The following is a 22,999-nucleotide window of genomic DNA, read 5'->3' on the forward strand; positions in this document are numbered from 1 at the left end:
CCTTGTGGTATGATTGAGTATCCTTTGGGTATATTCCCAAGAGTGGAATTGCTGACTCTTGAGGCAAATTGCTTCCTAATTTTCTTCGAAATCACCATAATGATTACCAAAGTGACTGTACAAGCTTGTACTCCCGCCAGCAATGGAGGAGTGTTCGCCTTATCACATATCTTCTGCAGATTAAACTGTATTCAGTGTTTTTGATCTTGGCCATTCTGACAGGTTTAATAAGATGGAATCTCAGAGTTGTTTTGATTTGCATTTCTCTAAGGCTAAGGATGTTGAACATTTACTTAAGTGGCTTTCAGCCATTTGAGATTCATCTCTTGAGAGTTCTCATATGTATTCACTCAGAAGTGGCTTCTAGACATAAAGCAAAGAAAAACCAACCTACAATCCACAACCCCAGACCACCTAGACAACCAAGAGGACCCTAGGGGAGATATTCATGGATCTACATAGGAAGAATAAAAAGAGCTGCAGAGTAAATTGGGAGAATGGGGGTCACGACAAAGGACAAAAGGAGAGAATGAAGAAGGGAGGAGAGTGGAGAAAAATGTAAAACTCAATGAAAATGATAAAAAAGAGAAAAGATTTTATGAACTTATAACATTTTGGGGGTACATAATGCAAATAAGTTACAAAGAAAACTGTTGAACCAAATTCGGCAATATTAAGTCCATTGAAATAGAAATAGGATATAGTCATTAAAACTGATTTATGCTGGCAGAAAAGTAAAGCAGAAGGCAGCCACCATTGAAGTGGGCGGGAAGGAAACAGGCTTAATCTTAACAGGCACCAAAAAAAGTTCCCTATTTTTACATGATATAATTACCATAAGAGACCTAGGAATAAATCTAACAAAAGACATCTAAGATTGCTTTACTGAGAACCACAAAACAGTGTTAAGAGCATTTAAAAATACCTACAGCAGTTTCAGAGACAGGGAGATAATATTTTAAGATAGATAATCTCCTGAAATTATCTCATGAGTTCAATAAAACAGGCATCAAAAATTAAACAGGATCTTTTGTTCTATTTGATAAACTGTTATTAAAATATGTATAAGACCTAAGACAAAGAAGGACAACTATGACTTACTTTAAAGCAACAGTGATCAAGACAATTCAGCAGCAGTGAAACTACAGAAATAGATCTATATTTGTGCATTTGAGGATTGTTGAAAAATATGTCACAGAAACCCAGTACAAAAATGACACTTTCTTAATAAACATTTCTAAACAAAATTGTAAATATACAGACAAAAGAACATGCCTTTGCCACTCCTCATTTAAGAATTAACTCCGAGTGGGTCATAGAATTAAATGTAAAACAAAAAAACCCAAAATTTGAACTACTTACATAATATGACAATGGTGAAAATTTTTACAACCTTAGAATTAGAAAACTTATTTTTATAGAGAACTTGACAGTTGTGGGGCATGGGGGAGTGACTAAACATCATCGAAATTTTAATTTTGCCCTTCAAAAGATAGTACAGAGAACACAGAGATCTCACAAATTGAAGAAAATATAATTGTGTATTTATTCACATAAAGTAAACATATGTGTATACAGTAAAAGATTAAATTGAGAAGAATCAAAGCACTCTTTCAAGAACAACAAAAATAACTAACAGGATGAAGCAACACCTTCCAAGGCACCTCACAAAATGGAAGGGAAAGAAGTACCTTAGAGCACAGTGGCCCCAGTGAAAGCTGCAGACCCACAGTGGGGATTAGATCTAAACTGGCATAAGAAAAAAAGAAGAGTTCAAGATCTCCCAGATGCTTCAGCAGAAACTGGGGACCCAAGTTTGGAACTGAATTGCTCTGCATATTATCTCTTTTATATCTTACAATTGAAGCTACAGACCAGGGCAGTCTAATCTGGGCTGACACAGGACAATGGATGACTCTCAGAAGAAGACTAATAAATAAAAAATTCTGCACCTGCACCTAAACACCAGACCTCCAGAGTGATAGGACGCCTCATAACTACTCTGATTTCGTCCTTTTCTAAACACTGACAAACTAACTTTGGAAGAAATATGAGAACATAAATTTAAAATAAAAAAGGGAAAAGAAAAAAGCTCAACTAACAACCTAATTCAGATGTGTGAGTCCATGTGCAGAAACAAAAACAACAAGAACTAAGACATATCTTCCTCTAAGAGTGCTAATCCCACAGTAATGTGTCCTGTGAGGATGATTTAGAAGAACTACCAGGCAAAGAAATTAAAAGAATAATTATTTCTGTTAGCCTTGCTCCAGACAGGTTCGTTGACCAGGGATGGATGTGTGAAGCTGGTGCCAAGAAGGTATTGTGAGCACCTGTGGTTCTTCAAACAAGTGACTCTGAATATCCTGAGACATCTTTATACATACAGTTTCAATGGTTTGCAAGAACAATTTTACAACCTGCTTTCACTTCCTAAATTTCTAAAAATTATTATAATAATTACCAGTTGTTTCCTTTCTTCTTTCACCTCTGTCTTCACCAGTAGCCATTATCTTTTTAATCTATGTTGTCAGAAGCATAAGAAGTTTTGCAATCTACAAAGGAACTTTTCTAACTAGGCACAACTACAAGTAGAACAGTGTGCCCAGTTGGCAGCACGTCATTACACACCAGCAAAGCGAGACAGTTTTGTTTCTTGTGGTTAATATTTATATCTGGTAGGGTCAGGGTTCTTACTATCAAATCACCAGTCAAAGTTGGATCAATCCACTCTACATTTTGGAATACTTTATCCCCTCTAGGGGTATACCAGGTTTTTTCATTTATCCTATAAGTAACATAACCAGGAAACTTAATCTTAAAAGTTAACATTGCTTGTCTTTTGTCCTTTTTTGGATCTCCCTTAATTTCTTAGGGTATTGGAACAGTTATTAGAAATGAGGGAACTGTGGGTTTCTATGATTCTGTTTCATTCTCTGTTACTTGAATGTTCCCATTAACTCTTGATATCATCTATTTAATAACATTTCTTTAGAGCTCTTAAGGTTAAAATCATTCTTTCCAGAACAGTTATGTAAATATGTTTAACTAAACTTCATGATACTATGATTAATTCAGTCTAACTACACAGCTAACAGAGTGAAAGCAAGGGAAGTACATGGCACACATGTTCCTAGAGCCATGTTCAGAAGCATTCAGTGAACTGTCCGCATGTCTTTGCCAAGTGGGTCACAGTCTCCAGGATCTTGCTATAAGGAAAGCCATTTGTTCTATTCTCGGGCCTTGTTGCATAAAGAAGTCATGTGACTACCAACAAATTATAATGTCATTCAAACTACCTAAAGAAGACTTGATGGTCTCCCCAAAGATAATACAAAGAGCTGAATGAAATAAGGGGGTCAATCCAATCTGTGAAAATTGAATTCAATAAAGGAAATTGCTGAAAAAAATAAAAAATTAAATGAAGCTGGAAATGAAAATTTTAATAAGCCAAATTAAAGCTCTGTGAAAAGCCTCACCAACAAAAAGGATTACACTGAAAGTAGAGTATTAGTATTGGAAGACTAAGTAGAAAAAGTTGTCATACAGTAACTACTAATAATTTTTTAAAAGTATGAATAAAACATAGGAGTAACCTAGGTTAACAGAAAAGAATAAATCTTTGAGTTGTTTCCATAGAAGACGAATACTGTATCAAAGATATAGAAAATAGTTTCAAAAACATCATAGAAGAAAAAATTTCCAATCTAGAGGAAGAGATGCTCAAACAGGTACAAAAACCAACAGATTACTTTTGGGAGCCATGTGGACCTCCAGGAAAATATCAGTAGACAAGACAAGAAAATAAACTTCCTACAACATATTATAGAAAAAAAACCATTAAAAACACTGATGAAAAAAAGTATTGAGATGATGTAGAATGGTAGAATGTCCTTCTGTATATGTGCTGCCTTTATTGGCTGAGAAATATGCTATTTGGGCTAATGGCTTAGCAGAGTAAAGTCAAGTAGGAAATCAGAACAGAGAGAAAGATATATATATATATATATATATATATATATATATATATATATATATATATACAGAGAGAGAGAGAGAGAGAGAGAGAGAAAGAGAGAGAGAGAGTAGGCAGGGTCAGAGAGATGCCATGTAGCTGCCAAAGGAGAAAGATACCAGAACAGAACATTACCCAGTAAGCCACAGCCTCTTGAGAATACACAGATGAACAGAAATTGGTTAATTTAAGATGTAAGAGTTAGTTAATAAGAAGCCTGAGCAAATAGACCAAACAGTATTCTAATTAATATAGTTTCTGTGTTTACTCAGGTCGGGGTGGTAGGGAAATGAAAGAGCACTGTCTGGTTACATTGAAAGACCCAAGAAAAAAGTGTCAGGTCCCTATAAAAGTGGTCCCATCAGAATCACTCTTGATTTTTGAACTGAAGTATTTAAAGTTAAAACAGCCTGGAAATAGGAATTCCAGGTTTGGAAAGATACCAACTGCACATCTAGACTATTATTCCTGAAAAAACTTTATTAAAATTGAAGGACAAAAACTTTACATGATAAGAACAGATTAATAAACTTTATAACCCCTAAGTTATGGGCTTCTACAGAAGCTACTGGAATAACTATTGTGGTGTGAAGTAAACAATAAGCACACCAACAGTACCACAAGTATTCATCAATAATACCAAGACAATTATGATAAATACAACAAAATTGCATTTCTAAGAAAATGCAACAAAATTGACAAAATGATGGAGATTAATATACATCTTTCAACAATTACGCAGGTGGTCTTCATGTCTCGATGAAAAGGCATGAAGAACAGAGTGTATTAGAAAACAAGTTCCATCCTTTTCCTGTTTGTAAGAAACACAACTCACCAACACACATAGATACCATCTTAGAATAAAAAGATTTGAAAAGGGTATTTCAAGTAGATTGAAATAAGAAAGAACAGATATATCTATTCTAATATCTGACAAAAGAGACCTCAAAGCAGAGAGGAGGTAATACTTTTTACTTCATACTCATTAATGCAATATAAATATGTATACCACAAATATTGGGGTACATATTTTATAAATCAGATACTTTTAAATAAAAAAATAGATTAATCCTAGTACAGTATAGTAGGTGACTTCAAATATGACCACTGTCACTAATAGCTAGATCATCAAGCTCTGGACCTTGTATGCTACAACCCTAGATATGTCTGTTGTGTAAGAGTGTCATGGCTGTTATTGAGATGATCACTTTCTGGTTACAGTTGAGTCATCCTCAGAAGAAAATTTCATCCCTAACATTATAAACCTGGTCAAAATCTGATAGTTGCTGGGGACTGAAGATAAAACTTAGCAAGTCAGAGCTCTTGTTGTTCTCTCAGTGGATCTGGCTTTAATTACCAGCATGTAAATCTCAGTTCACAAATCTCAGTATGTCAAATTATAAGAGATACAAGTTCTCTTCTGACCTCTGTCAGTACTTCTCCTAGATGATGCACAGACATACACTCAAATTAAGCACACACACACACACACACACACACACATACACACACACCAAACACCTAATAAATAAATGAATAAGTAGTTACTGAGGAGATCATTGGCCATACAGTAGAACCTCTATTACTGCATTCAAATTTTACTAAATGGACATGATGCCAATGTAAATTCTAAATATTAAACTTATACCCATAGATCTGGGCTGCTCTTGGCTTTGATTAGAGACACTTTTTTTTCAAAGTTTACTAAATTATAAAAGTTTCCATTTCCGTCCCCTCCCAACACCCTCCCACTCCCCCCACTCTCTCTCCTCCTCCCTCTCCATCCCTAAGAGCAGTCAGGGTTTCCTGCCCTGTGGGAAGTTCAAGTTCCTCCCCCCTCCCTCCAGGTCCAGGAAGGTGAGTATCCAAACAGACTGGATCCCAAAAAATCCAGTATATGCAGAGGAAACAAGTCCCAGTGTCATTGTCAATGACTTGTCAGAAAGACTCCGGGCCAGCCACATTCAGAGAATCCGGACACATTCAGAGAATCTGGTTGGATCACGTGCTCGTTCCGTCCCAGTCCAACAGGCCTTGGTGAACTCTCATTAGATCAGACCCCTTGTATCAGTGGGTGATCACATCCCTCGCAGTCCTGATTTCCTTTTTCATGTTCTTCCTCCTTCTGCTCCTCATTTGGACCTTGGGGGACTCAGTCCGGTGCTCCAATGTGGGTCTCTGTATCGCCATCCATCTTGGGATGAAGGTTCTCTCTGGTGTTGCCTTCTTTGCTCACGTTCTCTTTCCTTCTGCTTCTCGTTTGGACCTAGGGAGTTAAGTCCAGTGTTCCAATGTGGGTCTCTGTCTCTATCTCCATCCACCGCCAGATGAAGGTTCTATGGTGATAAGCAAAATATTCATCAGTATGGTTATGGGCCAAGGTGGTTCAGGCACCCTCTTCTCTGTCCAGAGAACAATTCGGGGATCTCTCCTTGGACCTGGGATCCCATTTATAATCAAGTCTCTAGTAAACCCTAAAATGACTCCCTTAGTTGAGATATATTCTTCCCTGATCCCATATCCATCCTTCCTCCCTCCCCCCCATCCCAGTCCCCCGAGCTTTCCCCATTCCTCCCCTACTCCCTTCTCTCTATCCCTCTCCCCTTCCAACAACCCTCCCACCCCCCCATGCACCCGAGGTTACCTCGGACTCTTGTCTATTTCCAATCTCCAGGAGAATAACTACATGATTTTCTTCAGGTTCACCTTCTTATTTAGCTTCTCTAGGATCACGAATAATAGGCTCAAAGACCTTTAGCTATGGTTAGAATCCACTTATGAGTGAATACATACCATATTCCTCTTTTTGGGTCTGGCTTACCTCACTCAGTAAAGCGTTTTCTATGTCCATCCATTTGCATGCAAAATTCAAGATGTCATTATTTTTTATCGCTGAGTAAAACTCTAATGTGTATATCTTCCACACCTTCTTTAACCATTCTTCTATTGAGGGGCACCTAGGTTGTTTCCAGGTTCTAGCTATTACAAACAGTGCTGCTATGAACATAGTTGAACTAATGCTTTTGGTCAAAGAAAACGGCAAATCCAACAAATTCTCTTCACAAAACATTCAGGAAATCTGGGATACAATAAAAAAACCAAATCTAAGAATAATAGGGATTGAAGAAGGAGAAGAACTGCAGATCAAAGGCCCAGAAAATATATTTAACAAAATTATAGAAGAAAACTTTCCCAATCTACAGAACGATATTCCTATGAAGGTTCAAGAAGCATACAAAACACCGAATAGATTGGATCAAAAAAAAAATTCCCTCACCATATAATAATCAAAACACAAAACATACAGATTAGAGACACTTTTTTTGGTGCAGTGAGCAACATTCAATGGAGAGATGTAGAACTGGCCACAGTGTCAAGAATCAGAGAATGAGTGCTCAGTACTAACCAGGACCTCTGTATCACCCCTCCACCACCAGTGATGAAATCACATATCTGAAGAAGAGATGAAAAAAATGTAAAAGCCTGAGTACGAGGAGTGATCTGATCTGGACACAACATGGGTATGGCACTCATAAAATTACAAAAGTTGTGGTTGCCCATTCAATTGCACAGGTTCAGGCAAGACAATATCTGGGCACAGATGGGGTGGATGATCTCCAGGATTCACCCGAATCTGAAGAGGGAAGGGAAAACCTCTTGGAGGATACGAACACTGGAAGAATTCCCATTGTCCAGTAGGTGCCCACAAATCATGTACATTGGGACAACACTAACTATACTTACTAAGCTACTAAAAAAAATTAAAATTAAAGTGTATGAAGATGGAAGAAGACAGATTAGAAACACATGGGATGAATTAGAAGAGGAAATTTTATGCTATTTAATTAATTAAACAAAAGAGACACAAAGGATTAGGAAAAGCACAAAGTGGTGTTATATTTAGTTGTGCAAATTCAAATAAAATATGAAATCTGTAGTTATGTGCAAATACTAGGCCATCAGAAATTGTAAGGTTTATTATATAAATTATTGGTAAAGTTTAGATCCACTAAAAAATTTTAAATAAATTACTACTGAGAATATAAAATTACATGGTTACTCTAGGAGAGAGCTTATAATTCTCTTTAAAAGAACATAAATATATATTCACATGGAGAATAGTCATCTCCTATTAATAATTCACTCAAGAAGAGTAACAATGTTAGTTGTTCAGTGACTTCTAATACTTACTCATATTATTATAATGGAAAGTTGAAAAACCTCCAACAGTTAAAGGTATAAACAAGTAACTTAAACATGAATGAGCAGAACAAGTCAAAAATACATACTCTAGGCAGTAATGATTTTCTCTGAACCAAAACAAACACTGAGGAAATTACATTTAGGGCTGGTGGAAATTTTTCAGTGGTGAAGAGCACCTAATGCCCTACTTATAAAAGACCTATGTTCAACTCCCAGAACTCATGTCAGGTGACCAAAATTGGATTGTTACGGATAAATTTGACATGTAGTTTTAGTCTATTTTAAGATTTCAAAAAAGAAATAAGGCTAAAAAAGCAGAAATCATAGGAACAGACACTTGTTAAGGGTATCACCAATAACGATGAGAGTGAAGATGGTGCTCAGAGTAAAGAAAATGGTTTCATCTGATGGGTGGCTAGAGTTGCACACAGAGAAGAAAACTCTGTATGTCCAAACTTTGAATGTACATTTCTAACATATTCAAATGATGTTTCAATTTGAAAAAAAACCTGAAAAGTAATTGTGAAATGAACTAATTATTATCTGATGTAAATTATTTTTTGATAGAAAGAACTCAAGAAACTAGACTTTAAATAGCTAATTAACCCAGTTAAAAAATGGGGCACTGAACTGAACAGAGAATTCTCAACAGAACTTCGAACGGCCAAAAGACACTTAAGGTCATGCTCAACCTCCTTTGCGATCAGGGAAATGCAAATCAAAACTCTGAGATACCATCTTACACCGGTCAGAATGGCTAAAATCAAAAACACCAATGACAGCCTATGCTGGAGAGGATGTGGAGTAAGGGGAACACTCATCCATTGTTGGTGGGAATGCAAACTTATGCAGCCACTGTGGAAATCAGTGTGGCGGTTTCTCACAAAACTGGGAGTCAACCTCCCTCAGGACCCAGCAATTCCACTCTTGGGAATATATCCAAGAGATGCCCTATCATACTACAATAGCATTTCTTCAACTATGTTCATATCTGCTCTATTTGTAATAGCCAGAACCTGGAAACAACCTAGGTGCCCCTCAAAAGAAGAATGAATAAAGAAGGTGTGGCACATATACATTTTAGAGTTTTACTCAGCGGTAAAAAACAATGACATCTTGAATTTTGCGTGCGAATGGATGGAAATATAAAATGCTTTACTGAGTGGGGTAACCCAGACCCAAAAAGAGGAATATGGCATATACTCACTTATAATTGGATTCTAGCTTTAAATAAATGACATTGAGCCTATAATTCGTGATCCTAGAGAAGCTAAATAAGAAGGTGAACCTATAGAAAAACATATAAGGCCCCGTCTTCCCTGTTTCTTGAGTCCAAGCACAGGATGCGAGAACTGTTTATGCTAACCAGCCTAGATTCTTCTGCCAGCCCGAGGGGATTAGTTCAGAACCTTGTTTCTGTCTTTGGTATGGTAATTTCACCTGCTAAGGAGGGTTCCCACAGGTGCCCTGAATCTCCTCCTATCTGTCTGTCAGGGTTCCCAGCTCGGTACCCCCTACCTGGAAGCCCCTGCCACTCGGTGCCAGGCCCTCAACACTGTGATCTCACATCTGGCTGGGATGAGGTTTTCCACTTCTGGGGCCAAAGTATTTAACCCTGGATTAAGTTTGAATAAACGGGCATTCTCCTCCTCTTGAAAATGACTCGAACTCTGTATGTGTGTGTACATCTTGTGTTTTAACCCCAAAGACCTTATCCAGCTCGTGAAAGGTATGGAATCTCAGTCCATACCAGGTGGGTGGTGATGCAGACCCCCTGGCGTGGAACGTTCGCCACAAAAACATATAGTTATCCTCCTGGATATTGGAAGTTGACAAAATTGCCAGGCTGAGGTTGGGAGCATGGGGGTGGGGGTGAGGTGGGGATAAGGGGAGATGGGGGAGAGAAGGGAGAAGGGGAGGATTGGGGAGAGCTTGAGGGAATAGGAGGGTTGGGATGAAGGAGGGGTGGGTGTGGGAGCAGGGAAGTATATATCTTAATTAAGGGATCCATTTTAGGGTTGGCAAGAGACTTGAATCTAGAGGGTTCCCAGGTGTCCAAGGAGCTGTCCCCAGCTTGTTCCTTGAGCAGCAGAAGAAAGGGTGCCTGAACTGGCCTTCTCCATAGCCACACTGATGAATATCTTGCATATCACCATAGAACCTTCATCTGGTGATGGATGGAGATAGAGACAAAGACCCACACTGGAGCACTGGACTGAGCTCCCAAGGTCCTAATGAGGAGCAGAAGGAGGGAGAACATGAGCATGGAAGTCAGGACCGCGAGGGGTATGTTCACCCACTGAAACGGTGGGACAGATCTAATGGGAGATCACCAAAGCCAGTTGGAATGGGACTGATGGAGCATGTGACCAAGCCGGACTCTCTGAATGTGGCTGACGGTGGAGGCTGACTGAGAATCCAAGGACAGTGGTGCTGGGCTTTGATTCTACTGCATGGATGGGCTTTGTGGGAGCCTTGTCTGTTTGAATGCTCACCTTCCTGGACCTGGGGGGAGCGGGGAGGACCTTGGATTTCCCATAGGGTAGGGAACCCTGACTGCTCTTTGGCCTGGAGAATTAGGGGGAGGAGGAGTAGTGGGAGAGGAAGGCAGGGAAGTAGGAGGAGGGGAGGAGGTGGAAATTTTAAATAAATAAATAAATAAATGAATAAATAAATAAATATACATAAAACAAGAAGAGTGTCTAGTATGATGGTCCAATGATTAAGAGTAATTGCCAATCTTGCAAAGGACCCAGGTCAGTACCCAGGACTCATAGGCTGGCTCATAACCACCTATAACTCAGAAGCCCTCTTCTTATACCAGTGGGTACCAGGTACACACATGCTATATATAAATACATGTAGGAAAAACACTAATACAATATTTTATATATTATATTTTATAATATAATACTTTATTTATAAAATAATAAATATAAAATATACTTAAATAAAGTTACTATTTATTGAACATGTATTATATGCCAGGCTCTGATATTTTATTCAATGCTCAAAACCACCTTATTACTACCAATGTGCCCACTAAAATTATACATAAATCTGAAAAGTTTCAGAGCTACCTTTGTACTCTAGAAACCAAGTACACTTTAATAATTGAGTTTGTGTGTGTGTGTGTGTGTGTGTGTGTAAAACATAAATTAATAAAACAAAGACATAAATTTGAAAGAAAGTGGTCTGTAGGGAAGACACCCACTATGTGATTTTAAGTGTACGTCATACATAACTGGTTTACACAGAGGCCAGAGGGGTTGCAGGACCCCTAGAGCTAGAATTACAAAGGTTGTGGTGGTCAGGTGGGTACTGGGAATTGAGTCTGGGTCCTCTACAAGAACCAGTGCTCTTAACTCTAAGACATCTCTCTAACCTCAGACTTTCATGTCTCTACTTTTATGTCTTTGCTAGTATCCTAGTCCTTGACCTCCAAAATCAAGATCCAACCTCTCTTTACATTCCTGGCCCTGACCTTCAACTCTGGGCTCTGAACTCTGTGATGTGTGTGAAGAAGGAGAAAGGGCGTGGAATCCATTTCTGTTTCAAAGAATCTTTTCATACACACTGTTGTGTGCACTTCTGCCTCCATGTTATTGAACAAAATTTAGTCATGTAATTATACCAAGAAAAGAATCTAGATGGACAATTATTGCTAAGAAAATAATGAAGAACACTGACAGAAATGGAGATCCCTTAGTTATATTATTAGTCTCTAATGCACATGGACTTGGGAGTGTGCACGTATTTCAAAATAAATATTTATAATTCTTTGGAATGGCTTAAAGTGTTCTGGGAACAGTTTTTAACTATAATCCCTGTGAAACCACACAATTCTACATTTAAACAGAAGGTTCTTAAGTAAACAATGAAAGCACAGCATTTGAAAAGTATTTGTGGGGGTAGAATCATGGTTTGCATTGCTTTTATTCTCTCATTTTGTATTAGTGTTTGAAGTTTCAAGAAACTGGATGAAACTAGAACAAAAAAAATCCCAAGTGAAGTAGTCTAAGTCCCAGAAAGACAAACAGTGTGTACTCACAAGTGAATATTAACTGTTAAGTAGAGGATAAACATGCTATATTCCATAGATCCAGAGAGAATAAGTAACAAGGAAGGCCCAAGTTGGGATGCATGGATCTCTCTGGTAAGGGGAGATAGAATAGATTATGCAGCTGTACTTAGGTGGGTTAGTAAGGATGAGAACTGGAAGAATCAGGGGAGGGATTCAGAGAGAGGCTATAGGGAGAGACAATTGGAATTGTGGGACATTTGAGTAATGATGTGGAGCCTAGTGCAGTGGAAATTCACTGGAATCTATGATGAGCAGAGTAAAGACTTCTAGTAATGTGGGAATAGGGATCCTGAACCAGCCATCTTCTGTCACCAGGTAAGGAAGACTTCCAGTGGTGATACTAGGTCACCAACCGAGTCACAAAACCCTCCACCTAGAATTTGTCCTGCCTGCAGATGTGCTGGGTGATGGTGGCACTGAAATTGTGGAAGTGGCCATCCAATGAATTGGTCCAACATGACTCTCATGCTATGAGAAGCTAAGACTGCCAGTATGACCCAGGATAGTACTAAACATGATTGAAAAAAAAAGGAAGGAAAGGAAAGGAAGAGAAAAAAGAAAGAAAAAAACGATTCCTAAATATATTCTGCATTTTTCATAGATTGATTCCTAACCCAACCATCATCAGAAAGACTTCATCCAACAACTGATGGAATCATATGGAGAGACTCATAGCTGAACATTGAACAGAGCTCGAGGAACTCCACGCAGGAGGGCAAGGAAGAATTGTAGGAACCAGAGGGATCAAGGACACCAGAACATGGCCCACAGAATCAACAAAGGAAGATTCATAGAAACTCAATGAGACTGAAACGACAATCATGCAGTCTGTGTGACTTGGCTAGGTCCTCTGAAAATATGCTATGGTTTTGTAGCTTGGTGTTCTTATGAAAGCCCTAACAGTGAGGTTGGGGGTGGTATCTCTGGCCCTTTCACCTGTTCATGGGACCCTTGCCCTTCTACTGGGTTGCTTTGCCCACCCTTCTTATGAGGGTTTGTGCCTAGTTTTATAACTTGTTTTGCTGTTTTCAGTTGATATCCATGTAAAGCCTGCTCTTTTCTGAAGGGAAATTGAGTAGGAGTGGATCTGGGGGAATAAGGAGGGTTGGAGGCATGGTAAACTAGTCCTGATGTAATGTATGAATGTATGAGAGAAGAGTCAAAAAAGCTGGAGTTCAAATAAAAATCTGGAGTTTAATACAAAAAAAATATTTGAATCTCTGAGAAGTATAACTTTATGTTGTACCTATATTCTATGTGAGAACACTAAAAAATTAATTTAAGTGTGGTGGCTAAGAGTACTGGCTGCTCTTGCAAAGGACCAGTGTTCTCAGCACCCACGTGTCAGCTCACAATACCTTGTGACTTCAGTTCCAGGCAATCTGAAGTGCTCTTCTTGTCTTTATGGGTTCCTGAATGGACACAGTACTTACAAGCTCAGGTATACCCATACATGCCTCAAGTAACAGATGATAGAAAGATGATAGATGATAGATAGATAGATAGATAGATAGATAGATAGATAGATAGATAGATAGATAGATAGATAGACAGACAGACAGATAGATAGATAGATTATAGGTAGAAGATAGAAAACACATGAATAAAACTGAAAGTTTTTCTGACAAACAAATAGTAAGACTGACATACTTGTCTGTGCTGTTTATAAAACTTTAATAGTCAAAGACAATTTTGACTAACCTGTTGAAAAATTTGCAAGTCTCAAAATCTGAAACTGTGTTACTTACAACTACAAGGATCCACTATAAAGAGTAAGAATCCCCCCTTTCAAGAGACATGCTAGTGTAAATGAAGTGTACTAATTCCTTCTCCTATTTATCTTTTATTGATTTACCAGCATTAATATGCAAGCACAAACAAACAAAAAATGCACCATCTACATTTCTTTTCTGGCCATCACTATTATTCATAATAATAGTAATAGTTTCTTCTAGAAATAGTTATCATAGAAAGAACCTGACATTCTTCTCCATAGTCATCAAGCATATTTGGAACACTACTGGAAAATATTAAACTGGAGACAACAGTTTTCTTTAAGATAAGAAAGTGTTGCAGAAAAGGAGGTTACAGGATGGAGGCAGAAGTGTGCTGATGAAGAAGTGGGGAGGGTGAGTGGGGAAGGAAAGAATCAGGGGACAAAGAAGCAGGGAAAATGGGCAGAGAGCATAATCTAATAACACACACTTTGTCACAAAATTCCCGATAATATCAAACAACTTGTATGCTAATTTAAAAAATAAAAAATAATAGAAATCTGTTTGCTCCTTTGGCAGAACATAAAGTAAAATGAATTCTCACTTTAATTCTCATCTTGGTACTGAGCATGCAATCTCCAGGATTCCACTTAATCTTGTTGATCCTTATTTATTCATAATTAAAAATAGTATAATGCCATTACTAAACATGTTGTTAGACAATGCAAATGCTGTCAGGATAAATGAAATCCTTAGAGGAACTGCTTCCAGAAAACAAAGCAACAGTGTTCTTTAATCTCCTCCGCCCTCTCTCATTTTCTCACAGATTTTATTCTGAAGCTTAATTTCAGAGACCTGAAATGTAGCAGAAAGATAAAGAATCTACAAATCAAATATGAAAACTTAGTTCTGGCCAACTTGAAGCAGGAGGTGTTCCTATATCTGTGTTTCCCACCACAATGGTTGAAGAGTATGGATCACCTGAGTACACCCACAGGGGTGGTAACATATAACAACAGAGGGGAAAGGAACCTGGAAGAAATAGCATACATATGCTAGAAGAAATTACAACTAAATAGGTCTAGGGAAAGATTGGACACTGGACTGTTTTGTTCCTTCATTTGTTGTTCTAGCCTGGCAAAAGTATAAAGCAATGTGGTCTAGGAACACTGCATTTGCTCCTCTGCCAGCCATTTCTGTGGGATTCTTTGGGGAGATGTTCCTCAAAGCCTTGTCTATCACCTGTTCCACTAGCCCTTCTCATTAAACCACTTCAGCCTAAGCATTAGTACAGCGTGATCTGCAAATCCAAAATGTAAAATGCTACAACATCCCCAATGTTTTGATCATTTGGATGGCATGACACATTACAAAGGAAAGTGCATTCCTGATGTCAGGTGACAGATCACAGTCAAATCAGAACAGTGTGATTTAAAATTGCGTTTGGTATACGTGCAGAAGATGCCTGTAAAATAAAAATGAATTCCATGTTTAAACATTCTCCTAGTTTCATTTCTGTGGCTGTGATAAAACACCCTGACAAAACGCAACTTGGAGGAGGGAGAACGGGTTTCTTTGCATACACTTCCAGGTAGTAATCCATTATTTAGGAAAACCAGAACACAAGACATAGAAACAATGGTCACATCACATCTGGTCAAGGGCAGAGAAAAAGAACTTACCCATGATGCCTGCCTGTTATCTTTTTTTCACTCTTAAACAACTCAGGGTCTGTCCCATGAAATGGTATTGACCACATTCAAGGTGTATCCACACACATAATCACAGTAAATCTAACCTTGAAAGTTTCTCATTAAGGTACTTTCCAAGGTGATTCTATGCTGTTGTTAAATTAACAGTTAAAATGAGAACTGAGTGAGGAGAGACCTCAGTCTCAATATATTTCACTATGTGATTGCAAACACTACAAAGTCTAGAAAATACCCAACACACTTCTGGGTTCAAACATTTCAGGGGAAAAATATTGAGAAAAATGCATAATACACACATGTATAATATACACACATGTATATGAAAGCAGCTACTATATATCTCCATATATGTATATATGCATGTGTGTATGTATATATATATATATTTTTTTTCTTAAAGTAGTTAGAATGGATTCTATTAACTGCAACTAAATAGGACACCCAACAAATGCAAGCTTCCGCGGCTGTTGCTATTGTTAATCCAGAGGCAGGATGCAGTACTAAATGAAAACTCTCAGACAATTAATTGAAAATGGAATGTACTACCCATGGAGATTGTGAATTAACCCCAGCCAGAGGTTTCTGAGCTGTAAATGCATAAAGAGTTATGAAAGAGATTCCTCATAAAGCTTATTGCCTTTTGCTATAAACACTGAAACTGTTTTAAGTACTGAGACATAGCCATTCTATTTTCAGAAAGTGCTTCCAGTGAGGCCTGCAAGAGCAGCAAGGGGTGTGAACCATCTCATTCAAAGAAACAGAAAGAGTGAAAATGAATCCCCTCCTCCCCTTGTTCTTCTAACCCATTATAACACTCATTGATGGGGTATTTCAACCTTCCCTCAGCAGCAGGACACCATCAGGCAAAGAACCCAATGACTCTAAGAAATGTGATTCTTGTCCCTAGGTTTTGGTTAGTCCCATTACTTGAAAATGCTTTTAAAAATGGTTTCTAATTCACCACAAACACTACATTTTTAATTAAATCAATAAATTATATACGATGAAATATAATTAAATGGATTTTACCAATTCTTAATGTAAGTTAACAGCTTTATGTAGTGAACATAAGCACAATCTTGTAAGCAGTGTATTGCAATAAATTCAAAATTGAGGAAAAGCACTAATGGGAAAGCAATCTTAATAAAATACTGATTAACAAGCATATTCCTCATTAACTGAAATCCATGTCAAATCCCTTGCTGGAGTAAAAGGCAAATCATCGCAAGACAAAGACGTGTAGGATTGCCTGCTGCTCTAGCTGATGTTGGCATATGTTCAAACCTTATGGTCATGTCTAAATGATTGGCTTTCAGGGGAAAAGCATAGTTTAAAATCGGAATTTGACCTTCTCCTGGACTGATTAGCAATAGGCACCATGATGCTCTCCTTAGACTGTAGCAATAAGCCACCCTCCCAGTTAGTTAAAGGTTCATGAGTGTTAGCAAAGTTCAACAGCAAAGTGGCAGTCTCATGTGTTGTTTTTCATTAAATCCAGTAGCTTCCCATTAAGTAAAATCAAAGAAATATAAAATATCCTTACATTATTAAACAAATATACTACAGGATATATGAATCTAACACACTGTAAATTAATATTCCACAACACTCATTTTGGTAGGTTGGGCAGTATTTTAAATGCATATTTGGAGTTTTTTGATTCATTTGATTTTAATTTATTTATTTAATTAATTATTTATTAAAAATTTCCACCTCCTCCCCGCCTCCCTTTTCCCTCCCCATTCCCACCTTCCCCTCCCTCTCTAGTCCTAAGAGCAGTCAGGTTTCCCTGTCCTGTGGGAAGTCCAAGGTCTTCCCCTGCTCCATCCAGGTCTATAAAGGTAGGCATCCAAACAAACCAGGCTCCCACAAAGTCAGTCCATGCAGTAGAATCGAAACTCAGAGCCATTATCCCTGGCCTCTCAGTCAGCCTTCATTGCCAGCCACATTCAGAGTGTCCAGTTTGATCCCATGCTCCATCTCTCTCAGTCCAGCTGGCCTTGGTGAGCTCCCATTAGATCAGTCCCAGTGTCTCAGTGAGTGGACGCACCCCTCGTGGTCCTGACTTCCTTGCTCATGTTCTCCCTCATTCTGGTCCTCATTTGGACCTTGGGAGCTAAGTCCAATGCTCCAATGTGGGTCTCTGTCACTATCTCCACCCATCGCCAGATGAAGGTTCTATGGTGATATGCAAGATATTCATTAGTGTGGCTATGGGCCAAGGCCAGTTCAGGCACCCTCTCCTCTGCTGCCCAAGGAACAATCTGGGGACCTCTCCTTGGGCCTGGGAACACCTCTAGAATCAAGTCTCATGCAAACCCTAAAATTGTTCCCTTAATTAAGATATTTACTTCCCTGCTTCCATATCCACCCTTCCTCCAACCCACCCATACCATTACCCCAAGCTTTCCAGAATCCTCCCCTTCTCCCTTCTCTCTACCCATCTCCCCTTATATCCACTCCCTGCCCATGCACCCAAGATTTGCCTGGCAATCTTGTCTACTTCCAATATCCAGGAGGATAGCTATATGATTTTCTTTAGGTTCACCTTCTTATTTAGCTTCTTTAGGATCACAAATTATAGGCTCACAGTCCTTTAATTATGGCTAGAATCCACTTATGAGTGAGTACATGCCATATTCCTCTTTTTGGGTCTGGGTTACCTCACTCAGTAAAGCATTTTCTATTTCTATCCATTTGCATGCAAAATTCAAGATGTCATTACTTTTTACTGCTGAGTAAAACTCTAATGTGTACATGTTCCATACCTTCTTTAACCATTCTTCTATTGAGGGGCATCTAGATTGTTTCCAGATTCTGGCTATTACAAATAGTGCTGGTATGAACATAGTTGAACAAATGCTTTTGTAGTATGATAGGGCATCTCTTGGGTATATTCCCAAGAGTGGAATTGCTGGGTTCTGAGATAGATTTACTCCCAGTTTCCTGAGAAACCACTACACTGATTTCCACAGTGGCTGCACAAGTTTGCATTCCCACCAACAATGGATGAGTGTTCCCCTTACTCCACATCCTTTCCAGCAAAGGCTATCATTGGTGTTTTTGATTTTAGCTATTCTAACAGGTGTAAGATGGTATCTCAGAGTTGTTTTGATTTGCATTTCCCTGATCGCTAAGGAGGTTGGGCATGACCTTAAGTGGCTTTTGGCCATTCAAAGTTCATCTGTTGAGAATTCTCTATTCAGTTCAGTACCCCATTTTTTAATTGGGTTAATTAGAGTTTTAGTGTCTAGTTTCTTAAGTTCTTTGTATATTTTTGAGATCAGATCTTTATCTGATGAGGGGTTGGTGAAGATCTTCTCCCAGTCAGAAGGTAGTCTTTTTGTCTAAATGACAGTATCCTTTGCTTTACAGAAGCTTCTCAGTTTCAGGAGGTCTCATTTATTCATTGTTTCTCTTATTGTCTGTGCTACTAGGGTTCTACCTAGGAAGTGGTCTCCTGTGCCCATGTCTTGTAAACTACTTCCCACTTTCTATTCTATTAGATTCAATATGGTCAGATTAATATTGAGGTCTTTAATCCATTTGGACTTGAGTTTTGTGCATGGTGATAGATATGGATCTACTTTCATTCTTCTACAGGTTGACATCCAGTTATGCCAGCACCATTTGTTAAAGATGCTTTCTTTCTTTCACTGTATACTTTTAGCTCCCTTGTCTAAAATCAGGTGTTCATAGGTTTGTGAGTTAATATCCGGGCCATCTATTAAACTCCATAGGTTGACTTCTCTGTTTTTAAGCCAATACCGAGCTGTTTTCAATACTGTAGCTCTGTAATAGAGTTTGAAGTCATGGATAGTAAGGCCTCCAGAAGTTCCTTTATTGTATAAGATTGTTTTGGCTATCCTGGGATTTTTGTTTTTCCATATAAAGTTGATTATTGTTCTCTCAAGGTCTGTGAAGAATTTTGATGGCATTTTGATGGGGATTGCATTGAATCTATAGATTGCTTTTGGTAGAATTGCCATTTTTACTATGTTGATCCTCCCAATCCAAGAGCAAGGGAGATCCTTCCATTTTCTGGTATCTTCCTCAATTTCTTTCTTCAAAGACTTAAAGTTCTTGTTCAATAGATCTTTCACTTCCTTGGTTAGAGTTTCCCGAAAATATTTTAAGCTATTTGTGGCTATCGTGAAAGGTGATGCTTCTCTGATTTCCCTCTCTGCTTCTTTATCCTTTGGGTATAGGAGGGCAACTGATTTTTTTGAGTTGATCTTGTATCCTGCCACATTCTAAAGGTGTTTATCAGCTGTAGAAGTTCTTTCATAGTGTTTTTGGAGTCGTTTATGTACACTATCATATCATCTGCAAATAAAGAAAGTTTAACTGAAAGCTAGCAGCAAATGGATGTGTTTCGCTTTGCAGATTTTGGAAAATTAAAATATGTATACCACACCATTGACACTTATTCATGCTTTCAGTGGTTAACTGCTTTGAACCCAGAAAAGACTGATTCAGTAATCATGCATTTATTAGAAGTTATGGTCATCATGGGTATACCTGCACAAATAAAGACAGATAATGGCCCAGCATAAGATTCTAAGAAAATGAAACTGGTTTTTTTCCCCTTATAATATAAAACATATTACTAATGTACCAAACAACCCTATAGGTCAGGTAGTTATAGAAAGATCAAATTGAACTATAAAGGATATGTTAAACAAACAGAAAGGGATAGAAAATATACCCAGAAATAGATTTCATAATGCTTTATTAACTTTGAATTTTCCTAACACTAATGAGAAAGGAACAATGGCAGCAGAGAGATATTGAATAAGAGAAAAAACTTCTGAATTAAATGAGTTAATGTATTCCCAACTTCATAATGGAAAGCAGGAGATGTGTTATATTGGGGAAGGGGTTTCACTCTTGTTTCCACAGGAGATGAAAAGCTATGGATGCCATCAAAATTAATGAAGATTCAGTTTGAAAAAGAGAAACCTCTTGAAAAAGGGAAATGATAGCTCATTTATAAAGGTGACAATCATACAGGGAATAAGGAAACCTCATAAAGGTTGGAGCATAGTTCTGTTCTTGTACTTGCAGGAAAATACTCAATTTCAAAATAATATGGAGAGACCTTAGAGTTTTAGATATCCAGAGAAGAAAAGTATCTATGCAGAAAGAATCACCAAACAAAGAGAAAGATGACTTATGATGACAGGTCATCTTCAGGATAATATTTCATTGCCTGAATGTATATATATCTCTTCTTAAAAATTAAAACTGGCTTTGAATTTGGACAATGGTTATCCTTCTTTTAAACCAAGCATGTTATTAAAAGAAAAATTCAGAGTTTCTGTCTCCTATCAGAAGCCATCTGGTATAGGACAGAAAGAAAAATAAATTTACGATAGATTTTACTTTTTCTCATAAATATTTTTGCCTTTATCATACCTTTTATTGATTTTCTGTTTATATAAATAATGTTTAAATTTCTTACAGTGAACAATAAATTTTCATGCAGTAATCTTTGAAGTTTCTAGGAAGAAGATGGGGCCCGACAACAATGACTCCACCTGGTTGATATGACATCATAATCCTGATAGAGCTATTTAAGATCAGTTTTGTTTACTAGTTGAATACAATTATTCCAACTTGGTTCGTTGAAATGATGTACTTTCTTACAATGTTCTACAGACCTTCAAATAAGAACTTCAGAAAAACCCTACCTAATATAAATAGACTATTTGCAATTATAACAGACAATAAATCTTGAAACTTAACCATCATTGCAATTTTGCAGGACCCCATAGAAAGAACATTGCCCCCACGACAGCTGGAAGCAATTCTAGAAGATAACATCCCCTCATGCAACAAAATTTATCCTCAGATTTAGGAACATCAATTAGGGGTTGATCATAAGTGGTATATGGTTGGGGGTTGGGGTGGATCTAGGTCTATGGATCTCTTGGGATAAAAAAGGAAATTTGATAGGATAATAGGTAGATTATTGTGAGATTACTCATACTAATCATAATAGTGAGTAATAGAGTGAATTTTTGTGAGCTATTAGTTATGGACAAGTTGCATTGCTATAAATTCTTGTATATTGATACAAATTCAAATTACATGTGTTATTTTGAATATGATCCTATTTCTTTTTACAATAATTGTATACTTGGGCAAAGTTATTTTGTCATATTTTATGTATGTATGCTTCTACCTTTGCTTAAGTCATTTTGTATATGAACACAATTTTAGTATATATTTATCATATTGCACTATACATTCATACCTTTGATCAAAATATTTAGACATTGTTTACATTTTGAGATCATTGTCCTTGTTTAATTCACAGTTGTTTAAAGACTGTTTAATATTATAATTTGAGGTCTTACTCTTTAAGATATATAAGTATTAAGAATTATAGTTCAATAGTCATCCATGTTTGTCATACTTACAAATAGACCACTCAGGTTCTTTAGAAACATAGATATTATATTATGCATGGATAGGTAATCTTCAACCACTTCAGAGGACTGCAGAATATGGCATCTAAATAACTTAGGATTCTGTTGACATGAGGCACTATTGCTTCTGGCAGCATCGATCTATTTCCATGATAATGTTGACCACCAAAGACACTCCACTTGGAGCTTGTTTTCTTCTTGAGAAAACTGGCCTTTTGGTAAAGAACTGGTAATGCTTCAACCACTGACAAAATGCACAATGTCTGGACAGGACAAGCAGGGTACAAGAAAAAAAGATTGGGAAACCCTACCAAGACAGGGTAAGACAGTTTTGAAAATTTCCCTGCCTCTGAAAATGGTCTGTCAGTTTCTTTATGCCTTAGAAAAGTTGGTTGCTCCAACACTGTAAATCACTTTGGGTGATTGCATAGATAGTCAGTTGTCTCTGTCATTTACAGCACATTTTAGAAGTTGCTTGATTGTACTTTCTGTTTATTTAATTAATATCATTTCCCTTCTAAGGTCCTTGATGGGTTTGAAGACTAGATGGTCATAGTTTCTTTCCTCTCATGATTTAGCCAACCCATTTCTAATACAGTATTTAGACTTCTTAGAATAGTGAAAGTATTGAAATGTTTAGGATGTTGCTTGCTTGATATTGTTTATGCTGGCTGTAATTCTAATTTTTATACTTGATAATTGTTCTTATTGTATATAATTTTGGATTAGGCTTAGAGCTCTCTTATTCAGACAAAAGGGGACAGTACTCTGAGAACTCCAGCCAATAACCTTTAAGATACCAGCCCACTTGGGCATGGTCTCTTGGCATGGTCTCT

The sequence above is a fragment of the Myodes glareolus genome, chromosome 3, assembly GCF_982192425.1.
Source record: "Myodes glareolus chromosome 3, mMyoGla1.1, whole genome shotgun sequence".
Lineage (NCBI taxonomy): Eukaryota > Metazoa > Chordata > Mammalia > Rodentia > Cricetidae > Myodes > Myodes glareolus.